General features: G+C 38.1%; 3 pseudogenes across 3 annotated transcripts; all 3 read right to left on the reverse strand.

Annotated features, from left to right (window-relative positions):
* Positions 1–247: 247 nt before the first annotated feature.
* LOC310862782 (transcription factor HES-5-like) lies at positions 248–906 on the reverse strand (annotated as a pseudogene). The gene is made up of 2 exons: positions 785–906; positions 248–658 (listed from the first exon to the last, which is right to left on the reverse strand). The product of its transcript is annotated as a transcription factor HES-5-like (transcript).
* Positions 907–4343: 3437 nt separating this feature from the next.
* On the reverse strand, positions 4344–11288 carry LOC310863003 (annotated as a pseudogene). Its single transcript has 4 exons — positions 11026–11288; positions 10512–10896; positions 4889–5028; positions 4344–4763 (listed from the first exon to the last, which is right to left on the reverse strand). The product of its transcript is annotated as an uncharacterized misc_RNA (transcript).
* Positions 11289–15521: 4233 nt separating this feature from the next.
* On the reverse strand, positions 15522–16178 carry LOC310863307 (transcription factor HES-5-like; annotated as a pseudogene). The gene is made up of 2 exons: positions 16057–16178; positions 15522–15938 (listed from the first exon to the last, which is right to left on the reverse strand). The product of its transcript is annotated as a transcription factor HES-5-like (transcript).
* Positions 16179–18426: the final 2248 nt, after the last annotated feature.

The raw sequence follows: 18426 nt of genomic DNA on the forward strand, positions 1-18426 counted from the left end.
TCTGCTGCTCCATGCCTTAGTGATGTTTTTTCAGTCTCGGAACATTTTCTTTTCTGATGAAAAGAGAAATACGTTTTAACATAAAACATTAGCCTACAAGTAGTAAAAAAAAAAAAAAAAACCCTTCTTTATAAAGTTTACATACTGAAGGCAGTCTTTCTGTATTGAAATTACAGCTGTTTGACAGAAATCCTGGACCAATATGGTCAAGTCAATTAATCAGGTTTGAGTTCCAGTCTGTAGTTTTCTACCAAGGCCTCCAGAGGGCGATGTTGACTGGACTCTTCTCTTTGGTGCTGCTGGACTGAACTGGAGACCTCAAGTGAGGCAAACAAGTCTCCTTGTTAGTGGATGACTGCAGGTTCTGGAAGTGGTCCAGCAGTCTTCTCTGGGACTGTATCTTCACCTCATCCTTGGACAGGAAGTGCACCACCTCATGGACACACTTGGAGTATCCCTGATTGACAGGAGCTGAGTTGACAGGTTGATACTGCTGCTGTCGTCTCAGGAAGCAAACTGTCATCTCCAGGATGTCTGCTTTCTCCAGCTTGGAGTCAGCTTGTTGTTTGAGGATCTCTGAACCCAGGAGAGACTTGAGCTGCTCAATGCTGCTGTTGATTCGCTCTCTGCGTACCTTCTCCACCAATGGTTTTCTTATCTGCAGAAAGAAGAAAGACATAATTAATTAACACATTCTGAAGAACAACATACATTTGAATAAGTACAACCAGAACCAATTATGAACAATATTTTAAGTGTCCGTTTAGTTGAGTCTTCAATTTACCTTGTGGTTCAGAGTCAGGAGCTCCTTAGAAGAGGTGATTGGTGAAGTGATTGTAGGAGCCATGGCTGATCTCTGTGCTGTAGAGGTCTCTGTAGAGAGGATCTGATCTCTACTGGCTTCATCCCTCCTATTTATAGTCCCCAATCTACATATGAATGTGTGGGTCTGGGTCTGGTTGGACTTTCTCACAGTCTTAGCCAATCAGAGAGCCAGGAAGGACAATGAGGAATGTAATGCTGCCGTGCCACATGCTCCATGCTCTTACTGCTGAGGGACAATGGTTAGATCTCAGGGGAACAGGTGGACGACTGGAGAGAGGCTTTGTGTGAATCTGGGAAAGTGGAGACCCTGTAAAGAGAGCAGTTCTGCTGTCTAATGGTTGGGATCAATGACTTTGACTGAGCACACGCTCATCATTACATCACACACGTGGGAGACAGATAGCGCCTAATTAATGGCATAACATATAGAATAAGCTGAACAATTTACAGGCCAGTGCATATTACCATGCAATGTATCACATTCTATCTACATTATGTGGAATATCTGGTTATATGTACATTTTGTACACATTACTAATGAGTGACATTTTAACATGTTAACAGGATCTTGGAACAACTGTACAAACTTAGAGAGCAACTATCGATTTAGTTTCATGATGTGGGTCTTTGGAACTTTAATTTGATGCTGTGATGTAATGTGCATGAATGAAGCAGATGTTTCTCCTGTCTTGTCACTTGACGTCATGTGAGTAGAGAGTTGGTCAGAGTTTCCCACACTGAGTCCTGTGTGCTGTGGTCAATGCACTACAAAAGGACTTTGAATGGCCTTTAGTGGTGGCTGTTTCCTCTGTGTTGTCTTGACACAGAACCTGATATCCCAAACCATCTGGATTGGCTGGCACCCAAGTTTTAGAATTGACAAGAAACACAACTAAAGTAATTTTAATGCCTTTTGAAACTACTAATGTAGAATTACCTGGCTGGAAATAGTAATAGGACATTCATAACTGTAGATGTAGATTAAAAGCATAATTATGCAGCAGATACGTCTTTCTATTTTCAAAGATGCCCTCTTGGGGAAGTTAAAAATAACTTTGAGAAACACATGCAACATCATCAATACACAATAACACAATGGTCATATAAATTATGGTAACAATGGCTGCTCTTTTGTGAATATTGCTTGAAGTGACTGTGACTATATTTCTGTCTGATTGGCCTGTGCCATTGCATGTGGTTGCCTGGTTGGTTACATTTGTACATCTCAGAATGAACAGAAGATTTTATGGTGTATAAAACATGAACGTGGAGGAACAGTAGGTACATAACGAGACGGGTGCTAGTTCCAGTGGTGGAAAAAGTACTTGTGTTTTTACTTAAGTAAAAGTACCAATACTGCAATATTGAAATACAAGTACAAGTCCGGAATTCAAAATTGACTTGAGTAAATAAAGTATTGGTATAACAATGTTATAGGCTACTCGATGTAGTGGAGTAGAAGTAAAAGTTGTGGAAATTTAAATACTCAAGGAAAGTACAAATACCTCAAAATTGTACTCAAGTTCAGTACTTAAGTTTAATGTACTTTGTTACTTTCCACCACTGGCCAGTTCCCCTGGAGGCGGGTGAGGTACGGTACGGACCTCATGGGACACTGCTCTCCAGAGCATTCCCACACTTTGGTCATTGACATGTCTCTCACTGAACAATAGGCATGTGCCTACTACTTAAATTCCTCCCTGCCAAGCAGATTCTGTTAATTATCTCATTGTAGCTATTTTGTTTGTAAACAGACACAAATCAGAAATGAATGGAAGCAAGTCCATACATATAAAAGTAAACATAAAGTCTTAATGGTTGGACTTCTAGCTTTCCTCAACAACACGAGAAAAGGATCATACTGTAGGCCTATATGAATTTCAATATAAAAACATGGTAGCTAACACTGGCCCAACAGTATAATCAATAGGCTCGACTTGATCAAGGATTTATTTTGAGGAAATACCACTGCATTTGAAATCTTCGAATACATCTACTGTCATATATTCATGACATGGCATTACATGACATTAAGCAAAGTGTAAAAAATAAAATAAATTACTTTAAATCAATGTCCAATGTGTTTACATAATAGCATCGAAGAATAAGAAGAAGCATCATTGCCCATTCTACTATGTTGAAAGATAACTAAAACACAGTTCAAAGTAACCTCCCCAAGGGTAGAGGTTCTTGTCCCATCACACGTCACCACCAGGATAGAGATTTGGAACTATTGTATCACTGTGAATGAGTTTTCCCCGGTTTCCCACACGCTGTCCATTCACAGCTTTCATTGGGGGAACAATCAAACTGTGTCCCGTTACCCATCACATAGCTTGTGTGAGCTCATTGTCCAATATTTAGAAATAAAATAATGTTCCTTAATTATTATAATATTTTGCATAATAGGCCTAACGGTATGTAACATTATTATATTTCTATAGATCTGGTATAGAGACTTGTTTCAATGGGTAGAGAAAATTCAATGACAAGAAAGATGGCAGTTGAGTCTGGTTTATTCAATAAACCTCTGTGAGTCGTATAATCTCACATCAGGTGAAAATTCCTGAAGTGAAGGCAGATACAAGTGATGACACATCACAACAATAACTTGGACATTTCTCCAAGACACTGTACTCAAAAGAGTAGAGGGTTTACAATAACTTGTCTTTATGAAAGACATACAATATAACATTATACAAATTGAATAATATTGTGAGAATATATTACACATTGTGTAAACTGTTCAGTGTTCATCGGAACAAAGGCATAAGAAAATAAGACCTTAAAACAGATCATGTTTTAAGGACAAAAAAACAAATGATAGGCTACATCATAATGTCAGTGTCACTACAAAAAAGTGTAAAGCAGCAGCAGTAAAGCATCACTTTAAATGTTACTGGCTCCTGCATAACCGTATCCGTATAGCATATGTAATGCATAATAGCAAAAACTCATTGAAATGAGCACTTCCAGTTCAACTTGAACTGCAACAATCGAGTAATAAATGTCACAATAATATGACAGCTTGAATCTGTCTTTGCATTAAAGACACAGTGATAATTATTTTCAATTTCTCAGAAATATTAGATTTTTTCTAATCATCATAATTACGTCAGTGTCACTACAAAAAAGTGACAGCAGTAAGTTAAGTATGCCATTTATACACAACGATCTATAATGTACAGACCAATCTCGCATAACCATATAGGATATGAAATGTATAATGGTAAAATGTCATTGACATTAAGCACTTCTAGTTCAACTTGAACTGCAACAATCAGGTAATAGATGTCATAATAATATGACAGCCTGAATCTGTCTTTGCATTAAAGACAGTGATAATTATATTCATTTTCTCTGAAACAGTATTTTTTCTAATTAGTTTAAACATTAAAGGTATTATGAAGCTGTCTGTAAATACAGAGAAGCGATACATTCAGTATTGAATGATACAGTTCTTTGACAGTCTTGGACCAATATGGTCAACTCAAGTTCAAGTTATAGTCTGCAGTTTTCTACCACGGCCTCCAGAGGGCGATGTTGACTGGACTCTTCTCTTTGGTGATGCTGGACTGAACTGGAGACCTCAACTGAGGCAAACATGTCTCCTTCATGTTCTTGTCAGAGGATGACTGCAGGTTCTGGAAGTGGTCCAGCAGTCTTCTCTGGGACTGTATCTTCACCTCATCCTTGGACAGGAAGTGCACCACCTCTTGGACACATCTGGAGTATCCCTGATTGACAGGAGCTGAGTTGACAGGTTGATACTGCTGCTGTCGTCTCAGGAAGCAAACTGTCATCTCCAGGATGTCTGCTTTCTCCAGCTTGGAGTCAGCTTGTTGTTTGAGGATCTCTGAACCCAGGAGAGACTTGAGCTGCTCAATGCTGCTGTTGATTCGCTCTCTGCGCAACTTCTCCACCAATGGTTTTCTTATCTGCAGAAAGAAGAAAGATATCATTAATAACCAAATTCTGAAGAACATTCATTTGAACAAATAACAAACTAACAACCAATTATGAACAATATTTAAGTGTCTGTTCAGTTGAGTCTTCAATTTACCTTGTGGTTCAGAGTCAGGAGCTCCTTAGAAGAGGTGATCGGTGAAGTGATTGTAGGAGCCATGGCTGATCTCTGTGCTGTAGAGGTCTGCTCTCTGTAGAGACTGAGAGAGAATCTGATCTCTAGTGGCTTCATCCCTCCTATTTATACAGTAGTCCCCAATCTACATATGAATGTGTGGGTCTGGGTCTGGTTGGACTTTCTCACAGTCTCTTAGCCAATCAGAGAGCTAGGAAGGACAATGAGGAATTAGTGCTGCCACATGCTCAATGCTCTTACTGCTGAGGGACAGTGGCTAGATCTCAGGGGAACAGGTGGACGACTGGAGAGAGGCTTTGTGTGGATCTGGGAAAGTGGTGACCCTGTAGAGAGAGCAAATCTGCTGCCTGATGTTGAGATCAGTGACTTTGACTGAGCACACGGCACGCTCCTCATTACATCACACACGTGGGAGACAGTTAACAATCATCCATTGGGTAAAATAATGATCTACACAATTTACTGACCAGTGTAAAGTTAACACTGTTTAGCCTATAGTATACACAATCTGCATCTTGTATATCTGGCACATATGTTCCACCATAAATAGGCGTATCATTAACATGATGCAGACAGAACACACGCTAATCAGACTATCATACGTTATACTGGTGTAGCACTAGCCTGGCTAATAAGCCAGACCGAATCAGCGGTTGGCAGGCAAAAAAAAAATACCTGCTGACAGTGTTGTGTGATATTAGTCTGGCTTATTAGCCAGGCTAGTGTAGCACTGCTGCTTAAGGGTAGTGCATAAACCAGGTTTGAGGCCTCATGCTTAGCCTGCCCTTGAGTATATTGACTGGGTAGGTTTTGGTATTTAGTTGTATTGTAGTCGTTTTGCTATATTTTGTATAATGTAATGAATTTGTATTGAGTGGTAAACAGATGTATTGTGCTCTATTGTTGTCTAGACTCTCTAGAGGACAACTAACCTATCTAACCTAACCTACAACCTTTCACTGTTTTTCCCACTGTGCCATATTGTATTTGAGACTGGGTTTTACCAGATTATTTGTTGGGCCATGTGCTGTGCCATAGTGGTGTTGAGGAGTCTGAGGACATGGGTTTATATTGGGGCATTAATTAATAGTGCATGGTTTGGATTTTGTTTACTGTGTTTACTTTCATTACTTTATTTACTTAATTTGCTCTTGGTTTAGCCCATTTGTATTGTTTACAAATGGGCTAAACCGAAGCCTTCACTCTATATCACCTGCTGTAGGATCATGATTTCCCAGCTATAATAACCCCTCATCCCTTCTGTATTTTAACTTGAATATATTTTTCTACATGTTGAATAAACTTGACACTGACACTGACACTTGACACTCTGGTTCTGTTCATCCTGAACCCGTACCAAATTAGGAAGCCGTATCTTGTTCAGTTACATTGTCCAGAAGAGTAGCGATGGTTAATGTGTTTGTAGGATCCCTCACTCCTATTTGTGAGGGTGGCGTAGTCATTTCATAATGAATGCCACAGACGAAAAAACTAAGTCCACACTATTTATCCATAATGTATAAATGATAGATAAGAGGTCAGGACAACGAGGCCTTTTCGTGGAGGGGTCAGAATGAAATTTGGACTTTGGAAAAGAATAATGCAAAATAAATCATAGAAAATATTAAGTGATCATGTCAGTGAAGAACAAACTGTTCCATTCATATTTTCAGAAACATTAACTTATTTCCAAAGTCTATGGTGTATGAAACATGAATGTTTCGTGGAGGTATAGGTACACAATGAGACGGGTGCCAGTTCCCCTGGAGGGGGTTGAGGTACGGACCTGGGACACTGCTCTCCAGAGCATTCCCACACTTTGGTCATTGTCATGTCTCTCACCGAACAATAGGCATGTGCCTACTACTTAAATGCTAATTCCTCCCTGCAAGCAGATTCAGTTGATTATCTCATTGTATACCTAAGATGTTTACAAACAGACATAAATCAATTAATGCAAGCAGGTAGTACTGTAACTGCATACATTTACAAGTTAAAAGACTGTAAAGTAGCCTATTAATGTCTGGACCTCCAGCTTTCCTCATCCTCAACAATGCGATAACATTCAAATGTATGCTCTGTTAAATGGTAAAACATGTTTTATTACGGATTTGTATTTATTTTTATTTTTTAAATAATAAATAATAAAATCACATGCAGATCAACACCAACAGTATTTTTTCATAGTACTTTGCACAGTTGTCAAGATGTGTTACTTTTAATACTGACAAAAGTAAATTCAAACGATCCCTGATGTGAAATAAAAGAAGCAATTGCTGAGTTAAAAATGGTAAATAAATGGTAAATAGTGCATTTATATAGCACTTTTTTCCAAGGCAAAAATGTCTCTTTCACATTAAAGCGTATATAGTTAGATGTCACAGATGAAACAGGTGTCTGTTGGCTGGAAGTCATGTGAGTAGAGAGTTGGTCAGAGCTTCCCACACTGAGTCTCTTGTGTGCTGTGGTCAATGCACTATAAAAGGACTTTGAATGGACCTTTAGTGACTGAAGGCTTTTTAGCTCTGTGTTGTTGAGACAGAAAAGAAACTGGCGTAGGTCACAAGCCATCTGGAGGGAAAGGATCTCAAAGGGGATTGCAAGAAACATGGCTTACGTCATACATTCATATAAGTTGCTGTTAGTGTAAAATATTCGTGGTGTGACATTACACTTTACAGTAGTGTGCACTGTGCATGAAAAACCTACTCCACTTGAATTCCTTGATAAATGTTTCCATATTAATCATGAGGATGGGGGTTTGAGACAGCTCGTTCCTGAAGTGTGCCAATTCCCCTCTGAGAATAATCAGCTGCTGGTGGGGTTGAGGATGCTAAAGACATTGAAATGTGACTCTGCTCTCCAGAGCTTTCTCACACTCTGTTCATTGACAGAGCTCTCACTGAACAATAGAAGTGTGCCTAGTTAAATGTTAATATATCCCAACAACAGCACTTCCCAATGAACCCCCTCCAAAATATAATTTCTAGTTGTTTAAGAGAAATCAAAAGCTTACTGATGCAATGATGATGATATGACGATAAACACACAATGAAGAAAAAACAGTTATCTTCAACTTATGATATAGGTTATAAATGGTATTTATAAATGCATTTATATAGTGCCTTTATCCAAGGCGCTTTACATAGATTGTGCATTACATTCACCCATTCACACACACATTCATACACCGATTGCGGCAGAAGACATGCAAGGTACCAACCAGCACATCGGGAGCAATTTGGGGTTCAGTGTCTTGCCCAAGGACACTTTGACATGTAGACAGGAGGAGCCGGGATTCGAACCGCCGACCCATGGATCATTGGACGTGGATGACCTGCTCTACCTCTTGAGCCACAGTAGCCCCTATAGTTCTCTCTAGGCCAGTGATGAATGACATACAAATAATCATCAAATTAATTCTGGTTGTATGGAAATTATATTATAATTGGTTGATTCCTTGTAGATCATATTTTGTTAAAATACAGATACTATAAATGATAAGGCTGGTTCAGGATGGATCAATATGTGTCCAGACACCCCCACCCTCTGACTCCCCCAGGGTAGAGGTCTGGATCTATTGTCCCACAGGGGCTCTGTGAGTGAGCTTTCTCTGGTTTCCCACACTCTTGTCTATTGACTGATTTCAATGGAGAGACAATAGAAGTGTGTCTTATTTTACAACACATTAGTTACACAATGTGACGTCATTGTTTAGGAGAGGAGCGACATAGAGGCAAACTTTTGGGATCTAAATTGGTTGTCATTCCAAAATAATGACGTGGCAATATTATGCAAGACAAAACCATGACTTTGTAAAATAGTGCTGCATGGAATGAGTTTAAGCTGTTTTCATTTGAAAAGTTACCTCGATAAGCCAGGCAATTGCACAGATTGCCATTTAGGTCTGAATAATTTAATAAACTCTGAAGGTAATTAAATCTTCATTGGCCTAATAATAAAAATACTAATAATGTTGATCATTGCTATTGTAATATCGACATGAAGTTAATTCATAGAGACAAAAGATAAAGGACTAAAAAGATGTCAGTTTGTTTGTTTATTGAAAAAGACTCAATGAGTCACATCATGTGGATCAAATTCCTCTCCTGAAGCCAGATAGAAGTGATGACACATCACAACAATAACTTGGATATGTCTCCAAGACATTGTACTCAAAAAGAGTCGAGGATTTACAACAACTCGTCTCTATGAGAGACATAAGACATTGTGTTAAATGAACAGCATTGTGGGTAAACATATACTTTCCATTTCACAGTAGTTGGTTCAGAGTCATAGAACCATAATACTTTGCACTTAGTAAAGAAAAACCAAAAAAGACAAATGAAAGAAATACGATCTTAAAATAGATCAGGTTTTGCTAATCACAGTTTGATGACAAAAAGTTAAACAACCTGTTCGGTCAATATGACATTCATAGGATTTACATCATTATGGAAATATTAGTGTCACTGGAAAATGGTGACAGTATGATTTTAATCACCCCTGTTAAAACAAAAGGATAAATTAGACATATTGATCTTACAACAGATCAGTCTTAATTAATCACTTAGATTCCTATATCTAGTCCACAATGAACTTTTTTTTTTTTTAGATCAATTTGATCTATAACATCAGGTAAAACAAAAATATCCCAGCAGTGAAAAAAAGAAGGAACGTTTTTTCAGTTTGATCTGATTCTATAATATCAGGTAAAACAAAAAATATCCCAGCAGTGAAAAAAGTCACAGCACAAGAGCTATAGCTTGGAGCTAACATTAATATCAGATAATTCTGATGTATACGGTCATTCATACAACATGCATGGTGTTCATGCCAAGATATTGTCAGAGTTTAGCATGAAAGAAATATCACAGTTGGATCAGAGTCAGAGAGCCATAATATTTTGCACTATAAAACTAAGAATAATAATGAAAAAAAGATATAAAAGATAATCACATAGTGATGACAAAAAGTTAAACAACCAGTTTGGTCGATTGCATTGACATGATTTAAATCACTATGCAAAAAGTAGTCACTAGAAAATCGTGACATCGATAATTTTAAGAATCCATTAAAAAAAAGGACAGATAAAATATTGATCTGACAACAGATCAGTCTTAATAATCACTTAGGTTATAGTATAGTCCACAATGGAAAACCCTCCACAAGAAGGACGTTATTTTCTTTTAAACAATTTAATCTAACAATCAGGTAAAAGTTTTAACTGATTGTTAGATTGCCTAACCATAAAACGGTGACAGTTATAACAACAGAAATGTCACAGCTGTGAACAATACATTCAGTATCCTATAAATAGCACTAATATCAGATTATTCTGATGTGTCAATTGACTCATGCAACATACATGGGGTCCGTGCCAACGTATTGTCATGGGTTAACATGAAAGACACATTGACACATTTTCTTAATTTTCATGGAAAATTAAACAAATTGTTAACTAAAAAGAAGAACTTCACAGTTGACAGTAATCTCGGACCAATATGGTCAACTCAGTCAGTCAAGTTGGACTTCCAGTTTGCAGTTAACTACCAGGGTCTCCAGAGGGCAATGTTGACTGAACTCTTCTCTTTGGTGATGCTGGACTGAACTGGAGACCTCAGCTGAGGCAAACATGTCTCCATCATGTTCTTGTCAGAGGATGACTGCATGTTCTGGAAGTGGTCCAGTAGTCTTCTCTGGGACTGTATCTTCCCATTATCCTTGGATAGGAAGTGCACCACCTCTTGGACACACCTGGAGTATCCCTGATTGACAGGAGCTGAGTTGACAGGTTGATACTGCTGCTGTCGTCTCAGGAAGCAAACTGTCATCTCCAGGATGTCTGCTTTCTCCAGCTTGGAGTCAGCTTGTTGTTTGAGGATCTCTGAACCCAGGAGAGACTTGAGCTGCTCAATGCTGCTGTTGATTCGCTCTCTGCGCAACTTCTCCACCAGTGGTTTTCTTATCTGCAGAAAGAAGAAAGACATGATAAATAAACACATTCTAAAGAACAACATTAATTTGAACAAGTAACAAACTAACAACCAATTATGAACAATATTTTTAGTGTCCGTTCAGTTGAGTCTTCAATTTACCTTGTGGTTCAGAGTCAGGAGCTCCTTAGAAGAGGTGATTGGTGAAGTGATTGTAGGAGCCATGGCTGATCTCTGTGCTGTAGAGGTCTCTGTAGAGAGAATCTGATCTCTATTCTCTTCTACTGGCTAGTGGCTTCATCCCTCCTATTTATAGTTCCCACTCTACATATGAATGTGTGGGTCTGGGTCTGGTTGGACTTTCTCACAGTCTCTTAGCCAATCAGAGAGCTAGGAAGGACAATGAGGAATTAGTGCTGCCACATGCTCAATGCTCTTACTGCTGAGGGACAGTGGCTAGATCTCAGGGGAACAGGTGGACGACTGGAGAGAGGCTTTGTGTGAATCTGGGAAAGTGGTGACTGGTGACCCTGTAAAGAGAGCAAATCTGCTGCCTGATGTTGAGATCAGTGACTTTGACTGAGCACACGCTCATCATTACATCACACACGTGGGAGACAGTTAAGTTAACAATCATCCATTGGGTAAAATAATGATCTACACAATTTACTGACCAGTGTAAAGTTAACACTGTGTAGCCTATAGTATACACAATCTGCATCTTGTATATCTGGCATACGTTATACTGGTGTAGCACTAGCCTCATTTGCGCTTGGTTTAGCCCATTTGTATTGTTTTGATTTGATTTGATTGGTTTATTTGCTGTATGTTTAGTTTGAAGGACCCAGTAGGACACGAAGCCTTCACTCTATATCACCTGCTGTAGGATCATGATTTGCCAGGTATAATAACCCCTCATCCCTTCTGTATTTTAACTTGAATATATTTTTCTACATATTGAATAAACTTGACACTTCAGCCTCTGGTTCTGTTCATCCTGAACCCGTACCAAATTGGGAAACCGTATTTTGTTCAGTTACATTGTCCAGAAGCATATACAGTAGCGATGGTTAATGTAATAATGTGTTTGTAGGATCCCTCACTCCTATTTGTGAGGGTGGCGTAGTCATTTCATGTCAGCCCGGCCCCTGCTACACTGACATGGATCACTTATATGAGTACTATAGGCCTACAGAAAAGAATAGTGCAAAATAAATCATAGAAAATATTAAGTGATCATGTCAGTGAAGAACAACCTGTTAAAAATTCCATTCATATTTTCAGAAACATGAACTTATTTCCAAAGTCTATGGTGTATGAAACATGAATGTTTCGTGGAGGTATAGGTACACAATGAGACGGGTGCCAGTTCCCCTGGAGGGGGTTGAGGTACGGACCTGGGACACTGCTCTCCAGAGCATTCCCACACTTTGGTCATTGTCATGTCTCTCACCGAACAATAGGCATGTGCCTACTACTTAAATGCTAATTCCTCCCTGCAAGCAGATTCAGTTGATTATCTCATTGTATACCTAAGATGTTTACAAACAAAACAACAAAATCAATTAATGCAAGCAGGTAGTACTGTAACTGCATACATTTACAAGTTAAAAGACTGTAAAGTAGCCTATTAATGTCTGGACCTCCAGCTTTCCTCATCCTCAACAATGCGATAACATTCAAATGTATGCTCTGTTAAATGGTAAAAACATGTTTTATTACGGATTTGTATATATTTTTTTAATAATAAATAATAAAATCACATGCAGATCAACACCAACAGTATTTTTTCATAGAATGTACTTCTAGATGTGGTACTTTTAATACTGACAAAAGTAAATAAAAACGATCCCTGATGTGAAATAAAAGAAGCGATTGCTGAGTTAAAAATTGTAAATAAATGGTAAATAGTGCATTTATATAGCGCTTTTTTCCAAGGCAAAAATGTCTCTTTCACATTAAAACATATATGATGTCACAGATGAAACAGGTGTCTGTTGGCTGGAAATCATGTGAGTAGAGAGTTGGTCAGAGCTTCCCACACTGAGTCTCTTGTGTGCTGTGGTCAATGCACTATAAAAGGACTTTGAATGGACCTTTAGTGACTGACGGCTTTTTAGCTCTGTGTTGTTGAGACAGAAAAGAAACTGGCGTAGGTCACAAGCCATCTGGAGGGAAAGAATCTCAAAGGGGATTGCAAGAAACATGGCTTACGTCATACATTCATATAAGTTGCTGCTAGTGTAAAATATTCGTGGTGTAATATTACACTTTACAGTAGTGTGCACTGTGCATGAAAAACCTACTCCACTTGAATTCCTTGATAAATGTTTCCATGTTAATCATGAGGATGGGGGTTTGAGACAGCTCGTTCCTGAAGTGTGCCAATTCCCCTCTGAGAATAGTCAGCTGCTGGTGGGGTTGTAGGATGCTAAAGACATTGAACTGTGACTCTACTCTCCAGAGCTTTCTCACACTCTGTTCATTGACAGAGCTCTCGCTGAACAATAGAAGTGTGCCTAGTTAAATGTTAATATATCCCAACAACAGCACCTCCCAATGAACCCCCTCCAAAATATCACTTTCCAGTTGTTTAAGAGAAATCAAAAGCCTACTGATGATGATGATGATGATGATGATGATGATGATGATGATGATGATGATATGACGATAAACACACAATGAAGAAAAAACATGTATCTTCAACTTGTGATATAGGCTATAGTTCTCTCTAGGCCAGTGATGAATGACATACAAATAATCATCAAATTTATTCTGGGTGTATGGAAATTATATTATAATTGGTTAATTCCTTAAGTTGTAGATCATATTTGGTTAAAATACAGATACTATAAATGATAAGGCTGGTTCAGGATGGATCAATATGTGTCCAGACACCCCCACCCTCTGACTCCCCCAGGGTAGAGGTCTGGATCTATTGTCCCACAGGGGCTCTGTGAGTGAGCTTTCTCTGGTTTCCCACACTATGTCTATTGACTGATTTCAATGGAGAGACAATAGAAGTGTGTCTTATTGTACATCACATTAGTTACACAATGTGACGTCATTGTTTAGGAGAGATGGCGCCAATACCTTTGGGATCCAAGTTGGTTTTTCTAAAAGAACAACTGGAATCAGGAGTCATTCCAAGCAATATTATGTAAAATACTGTTTTCATTTGAAAAGTTACCCGAGGCAAGAAATTGCGCAGATTTCCATTTCATAGCCTATAGTTCCGAATAATTTAACAAACTTTGAATGACTTATAATTAAATCTCCCATTGGCATAATTTATGAAAAGACAAATATTGTGAAGAGACAGACAATTTCCTTGCATGAGAGGGGGAGAGGTGGTGGAGTTAGTTGTTTTAGCAGATAGGAGGGTCCAATGGAGCTAAGAGGTTTTGTCTGAAGTGACTTTTAATACTTTCCATTCGATCAATACCTTTTTAACCAACACACAGACATGAAGGGTGTTCAATAGCACTGATTTATGCACAATATATATAGGCCTATACTGTATATATATATTGAGTTCCTCCCGACAGCAATGATATGTAACATTATTATGTTTCTATGGCACTGGTATTATGGTATATATAGACTTGTGTCAATGGGTAGAGAAAATGCAAATGACAAGAAAGATAGCAGTTGAGTCTGGTTTATTCAATAAAACGCCATGAGTCTCATGATCTCATATCAGGTGAAAATTCCTGAAGTGAAGGCAGATAATAGTGATGGAACATCACAACAATAACTTGGACATTTCTCCAAGACACTGTACTCAAATAGAGTAGAGGGTTTACAATAACAACTTGTCTTTATGAAAGACATACAATATCACATTATACTAATTGAACAATATTGAGAGTAAATATTACACTTCATGTAAACTAGGAACATGGCATTTAGTATCAAGAGCAAATAAGAAAAATAAGACCTTAGAAACAGATCATATTTTTGGGATGAATTAAGTGATAAAAAGAACATAATTATAATCATCTTAATGTCAGTGTCACTACAAAAGGTGAAAGCAGTAAATTAAGCATTCCTTTAAATGCATAATGGCAAAATTGAAATTAAGATTCCAGTTCAACTTGAACTGCAACAATCAGGTAATAAATGTCATAATAATGACAGCTTGAATCCAGCATACTGTACATGCTAATATCTGTCTTTGCGTTAAAGACAGTGATACATTTTTTTCAATTTCTAATATATATATATAAATATATTTGTTTCTAATCATCACAATAATGGCAGTGTCACTACGAAAAAGTATGTTAAGTATTCTATTTAAACAGAAAGGATCTATAATGTACAAACCAATCTCGCATAACCATATAGGATATGAAATGCATAATGGTAAAACGTCATTGACATTAAGCACTTCTAGTTCAACTTGAACTGCAACAATCAGGTAATAAATGTCATAATAATATGAAAGCATGAATCTGTCTTTGCATTAAAGACAGTGATAATTATATTCATTTTCTCTGAAACAGTATTTTTTTTTAAATCAAATTAGTTTAAACATTAAAGGTATTATAAAGCTGTCTGTAAATACAGATAAACAATACATTCAGTATTGAATGATACAGTCTTGGACCAATATGGTCAACTCAGTTAGTAAGGTTGGAGTTACAGTCTGCAGTTTTCTACCACGGCCTCCAGAGGGCGATGTTGACTGGACTCTTCTCTTTGGTGATGCTGGACTGAACTGGAGACCTCAGCTGAGGCAAACATGTCTCCTTCATGTTCTTGTCAGAGGATGACTGCAGGTTCTGGAAGTGGTCCAGCAGTCTTCTCTGGGACTGTATCTTCACCTCATCCTTGGACAGGAAGTGCACAACCTCTTGGACACACCTGGAGTATCCCTGATTGACAGGAGCTGAGTTGACAGGTTGATACTGCTGCTGTCTCAGGAAGCAAACTGTCATCTCCAGGATGTCTGCTTTCTCCAGCTTGGAGTCAGCTTGTTGTTTGAGGATCTCTGAACCCAGGAGAGACTTGAGCTGCTCAATGCTGCTGTTGATTCGCTCTCTGCGCAACTTCTCCACTAATGGTTTTCTTATCTGCAGAAAGAAGAAAGACATCATTAATAACCAAATTCTGAAGAACAACATACATTTGGTACAACTTGAACTTTATGAACAATATTTAAGTGTCTGTTCAGTTGAGTCTTCAATTTACCTTGTGGTTCAGAGTCAGGAGCTCCTTAGAAGAGGTGATTGGTGAAGTGATTGTAGGAGCCATGGCTGATCTCTGTGCTGTAGAGGTCTCTGTAGAGAGAATCTGATCTCTACTGGCTTCATCCCTCCTGTTTATAGTCCCCAATCTACATATGAATGTGTGGGTCTGGGTCTGGTTGGACTTTCTCACAGTCCTAGCCAATCAGAGAGCCAGGATGGACAGTGACGAATGTAGTGTAGTAGTGTAGTGCTGCCAATTATTTTACTGCTGAGGGACAATGGTTAGATCTCAGGGGAACAGGTAGACAACTGGAGAGAGACTTTGTGTGAATCTGGGAAAGTGGTGACCCTGTAGAGAGAGCATCTGCTGCCTGATGTTGAGATCAATGACTGACTCACGTTCCGTTTTGTACTTTCTTGTTTTTCTTGTTTTTTAGTTATTTAGTGTTTTACTTGATTTTGATTTTGCACTGTGTAGTGTACCTTTATGTTGTAGTATGGATTTGTGCTTTCCTGTCTGCCTCTGTATTCTGTACCTGCCTTGTCTCACCAGTACTGTGATTAGCCTATGTTTTGCACTTGTGTCCTTTTAGTCTTATCCAATACCTGTGTTGATTTCAGTTAGTTTCACCTGTGTCCTGTTACTCCCTGTGTCTATATATACTCCCCTGTTTGTGCAGTTCCTTGTCCTTATTAGTTAGTCACAGTTTTCTTGTTGCTCCTGTCCTCCTAGTGTTTGTTATTTTCCCTATGCTCCTCATGTTCCTTGTTTTTTTGGTGTTAATAAACACTTTAAACTTTTCCTGATTGTCGTCCTGCATTTGGGTCCTACCCTCTCTGGTCTTGAACCGTGACAACACGCTCATCATCAACATCACACATGTTCATAAGGTAACAGAATGATCTACACAATTGACTGTAAAGTATAACACTGTGTACACATTCACATGCAAAAATAATGCAAAAATAATACTGGATATAGGCCTATTGATGATTCGTGATCATGTTAGTGAATAAGAAACTGGTGACTTCTTTTTAAGAATACACCTTTTAAGAATACACCTCCTAATGCCACTCTTAACATCAAGGCAAATCTCATGTGAGCCCACACCATCTATTGGCACAATGGACAGTCTTAACATCACGTCCCGTGTTTTATGATTCCAAACATGCTTTCTTAAACTTTATAATTAAAAGTTTATTTTTTTGAGGATACATTTCTAAATTTTATGTTCTATGAAACGTGAACGTGGAGGTATAGGTACATAATTAGACGGGTGCCAGTTCCCCTGGAGGGGTTTGAGGTACTGAGCTGGGACACTGCTCTCCAGAGCATTCCCACACTTTGGTCTCTCACTGAACTATAGGCATGTGCCTACTACTTAAATGCTAATTCCTCCCTGCAAAGCAGATTCTGTTAATTATCTCATTGTATACCTAAGATGTTGTTTGCAAACAGACAATAAATGCAAGCAGGTAAGTGCATACATTTACAGGTAAACAGATGATATAGTCTTAATGGTGGGACGGCCAGCTTTCTTCAACAATGCAAGAAAATGTATTAATATTATATATATATTAATATAAATAGAGCCAACTCTCATAGTTGTGGTGTTCATGACCCCTGTAAAATAAACGGATCAATGAACAGAACACAAGCTATATATCACACATGTCATACACATGTATACAAATAAGCTACTATACAGAATAATTTTATCTTGTGCAATATAAGTAATTTAAATAATAATTACTGAATATAATATATTCAGTCATTATTTTCAATTCAACAATATTATTTATTGAATTGTGATCCTTGTCGGTGAAGAAGAAACGGGTAACTTCAAGTCATATTTTCAAATGTCTGCTCTGTTATATGGGTAAAATATGTGTTTTACGAACTTTTTTTAAATGTCATATATCACAGAGACAAACGCAAGTCATTTTTCATTGAATGGATACTTTGCACAGTTTTACCTTTTAATACAAAGATGTATTGTGGTGTTCAGATGAAACAGGTGTTTCTCCTGTCTGTTGGCTGGAAGTCATGTGAGTATAGAGTTGGTCAGAGTCTATTGTGTGCTGTCTGCTGTGGTCAATGGACTATAGGACTTTGAATAGACATAGTAACTGGCGGCTTTTTAGCTCTGTGTTGTTGAGACAGAACAGAACCTGACGTCATAAGCCATCTGGAGGGAAAGGATCTCAATGGATGACTATGAGGATTGCAAGACGCATGGCTAAAGTCATACATTAACAAATAAAAACTTGTTAGTGTAATATTCAGTGTAACATGCATTTGTATTGAGCGTCCACTTAAATATTTCAATATTAAACATGAGGGTGGAGCTAGGTTTGAGACTGCTTCCTG

The sequence above is a fragment of the Protomyctophum parallelum genome (genome assembly GCF_964188405.1).
Source record: "Protomyctophum parallelum genome assembly, chromosome: 8".
Lineage (NCBI taxonomy): Eukaryota > Metazoa > Chordata > Actinopteri > Myctophiformes > Myctophidae > Protomyctophum > Protomyctophum parallelum.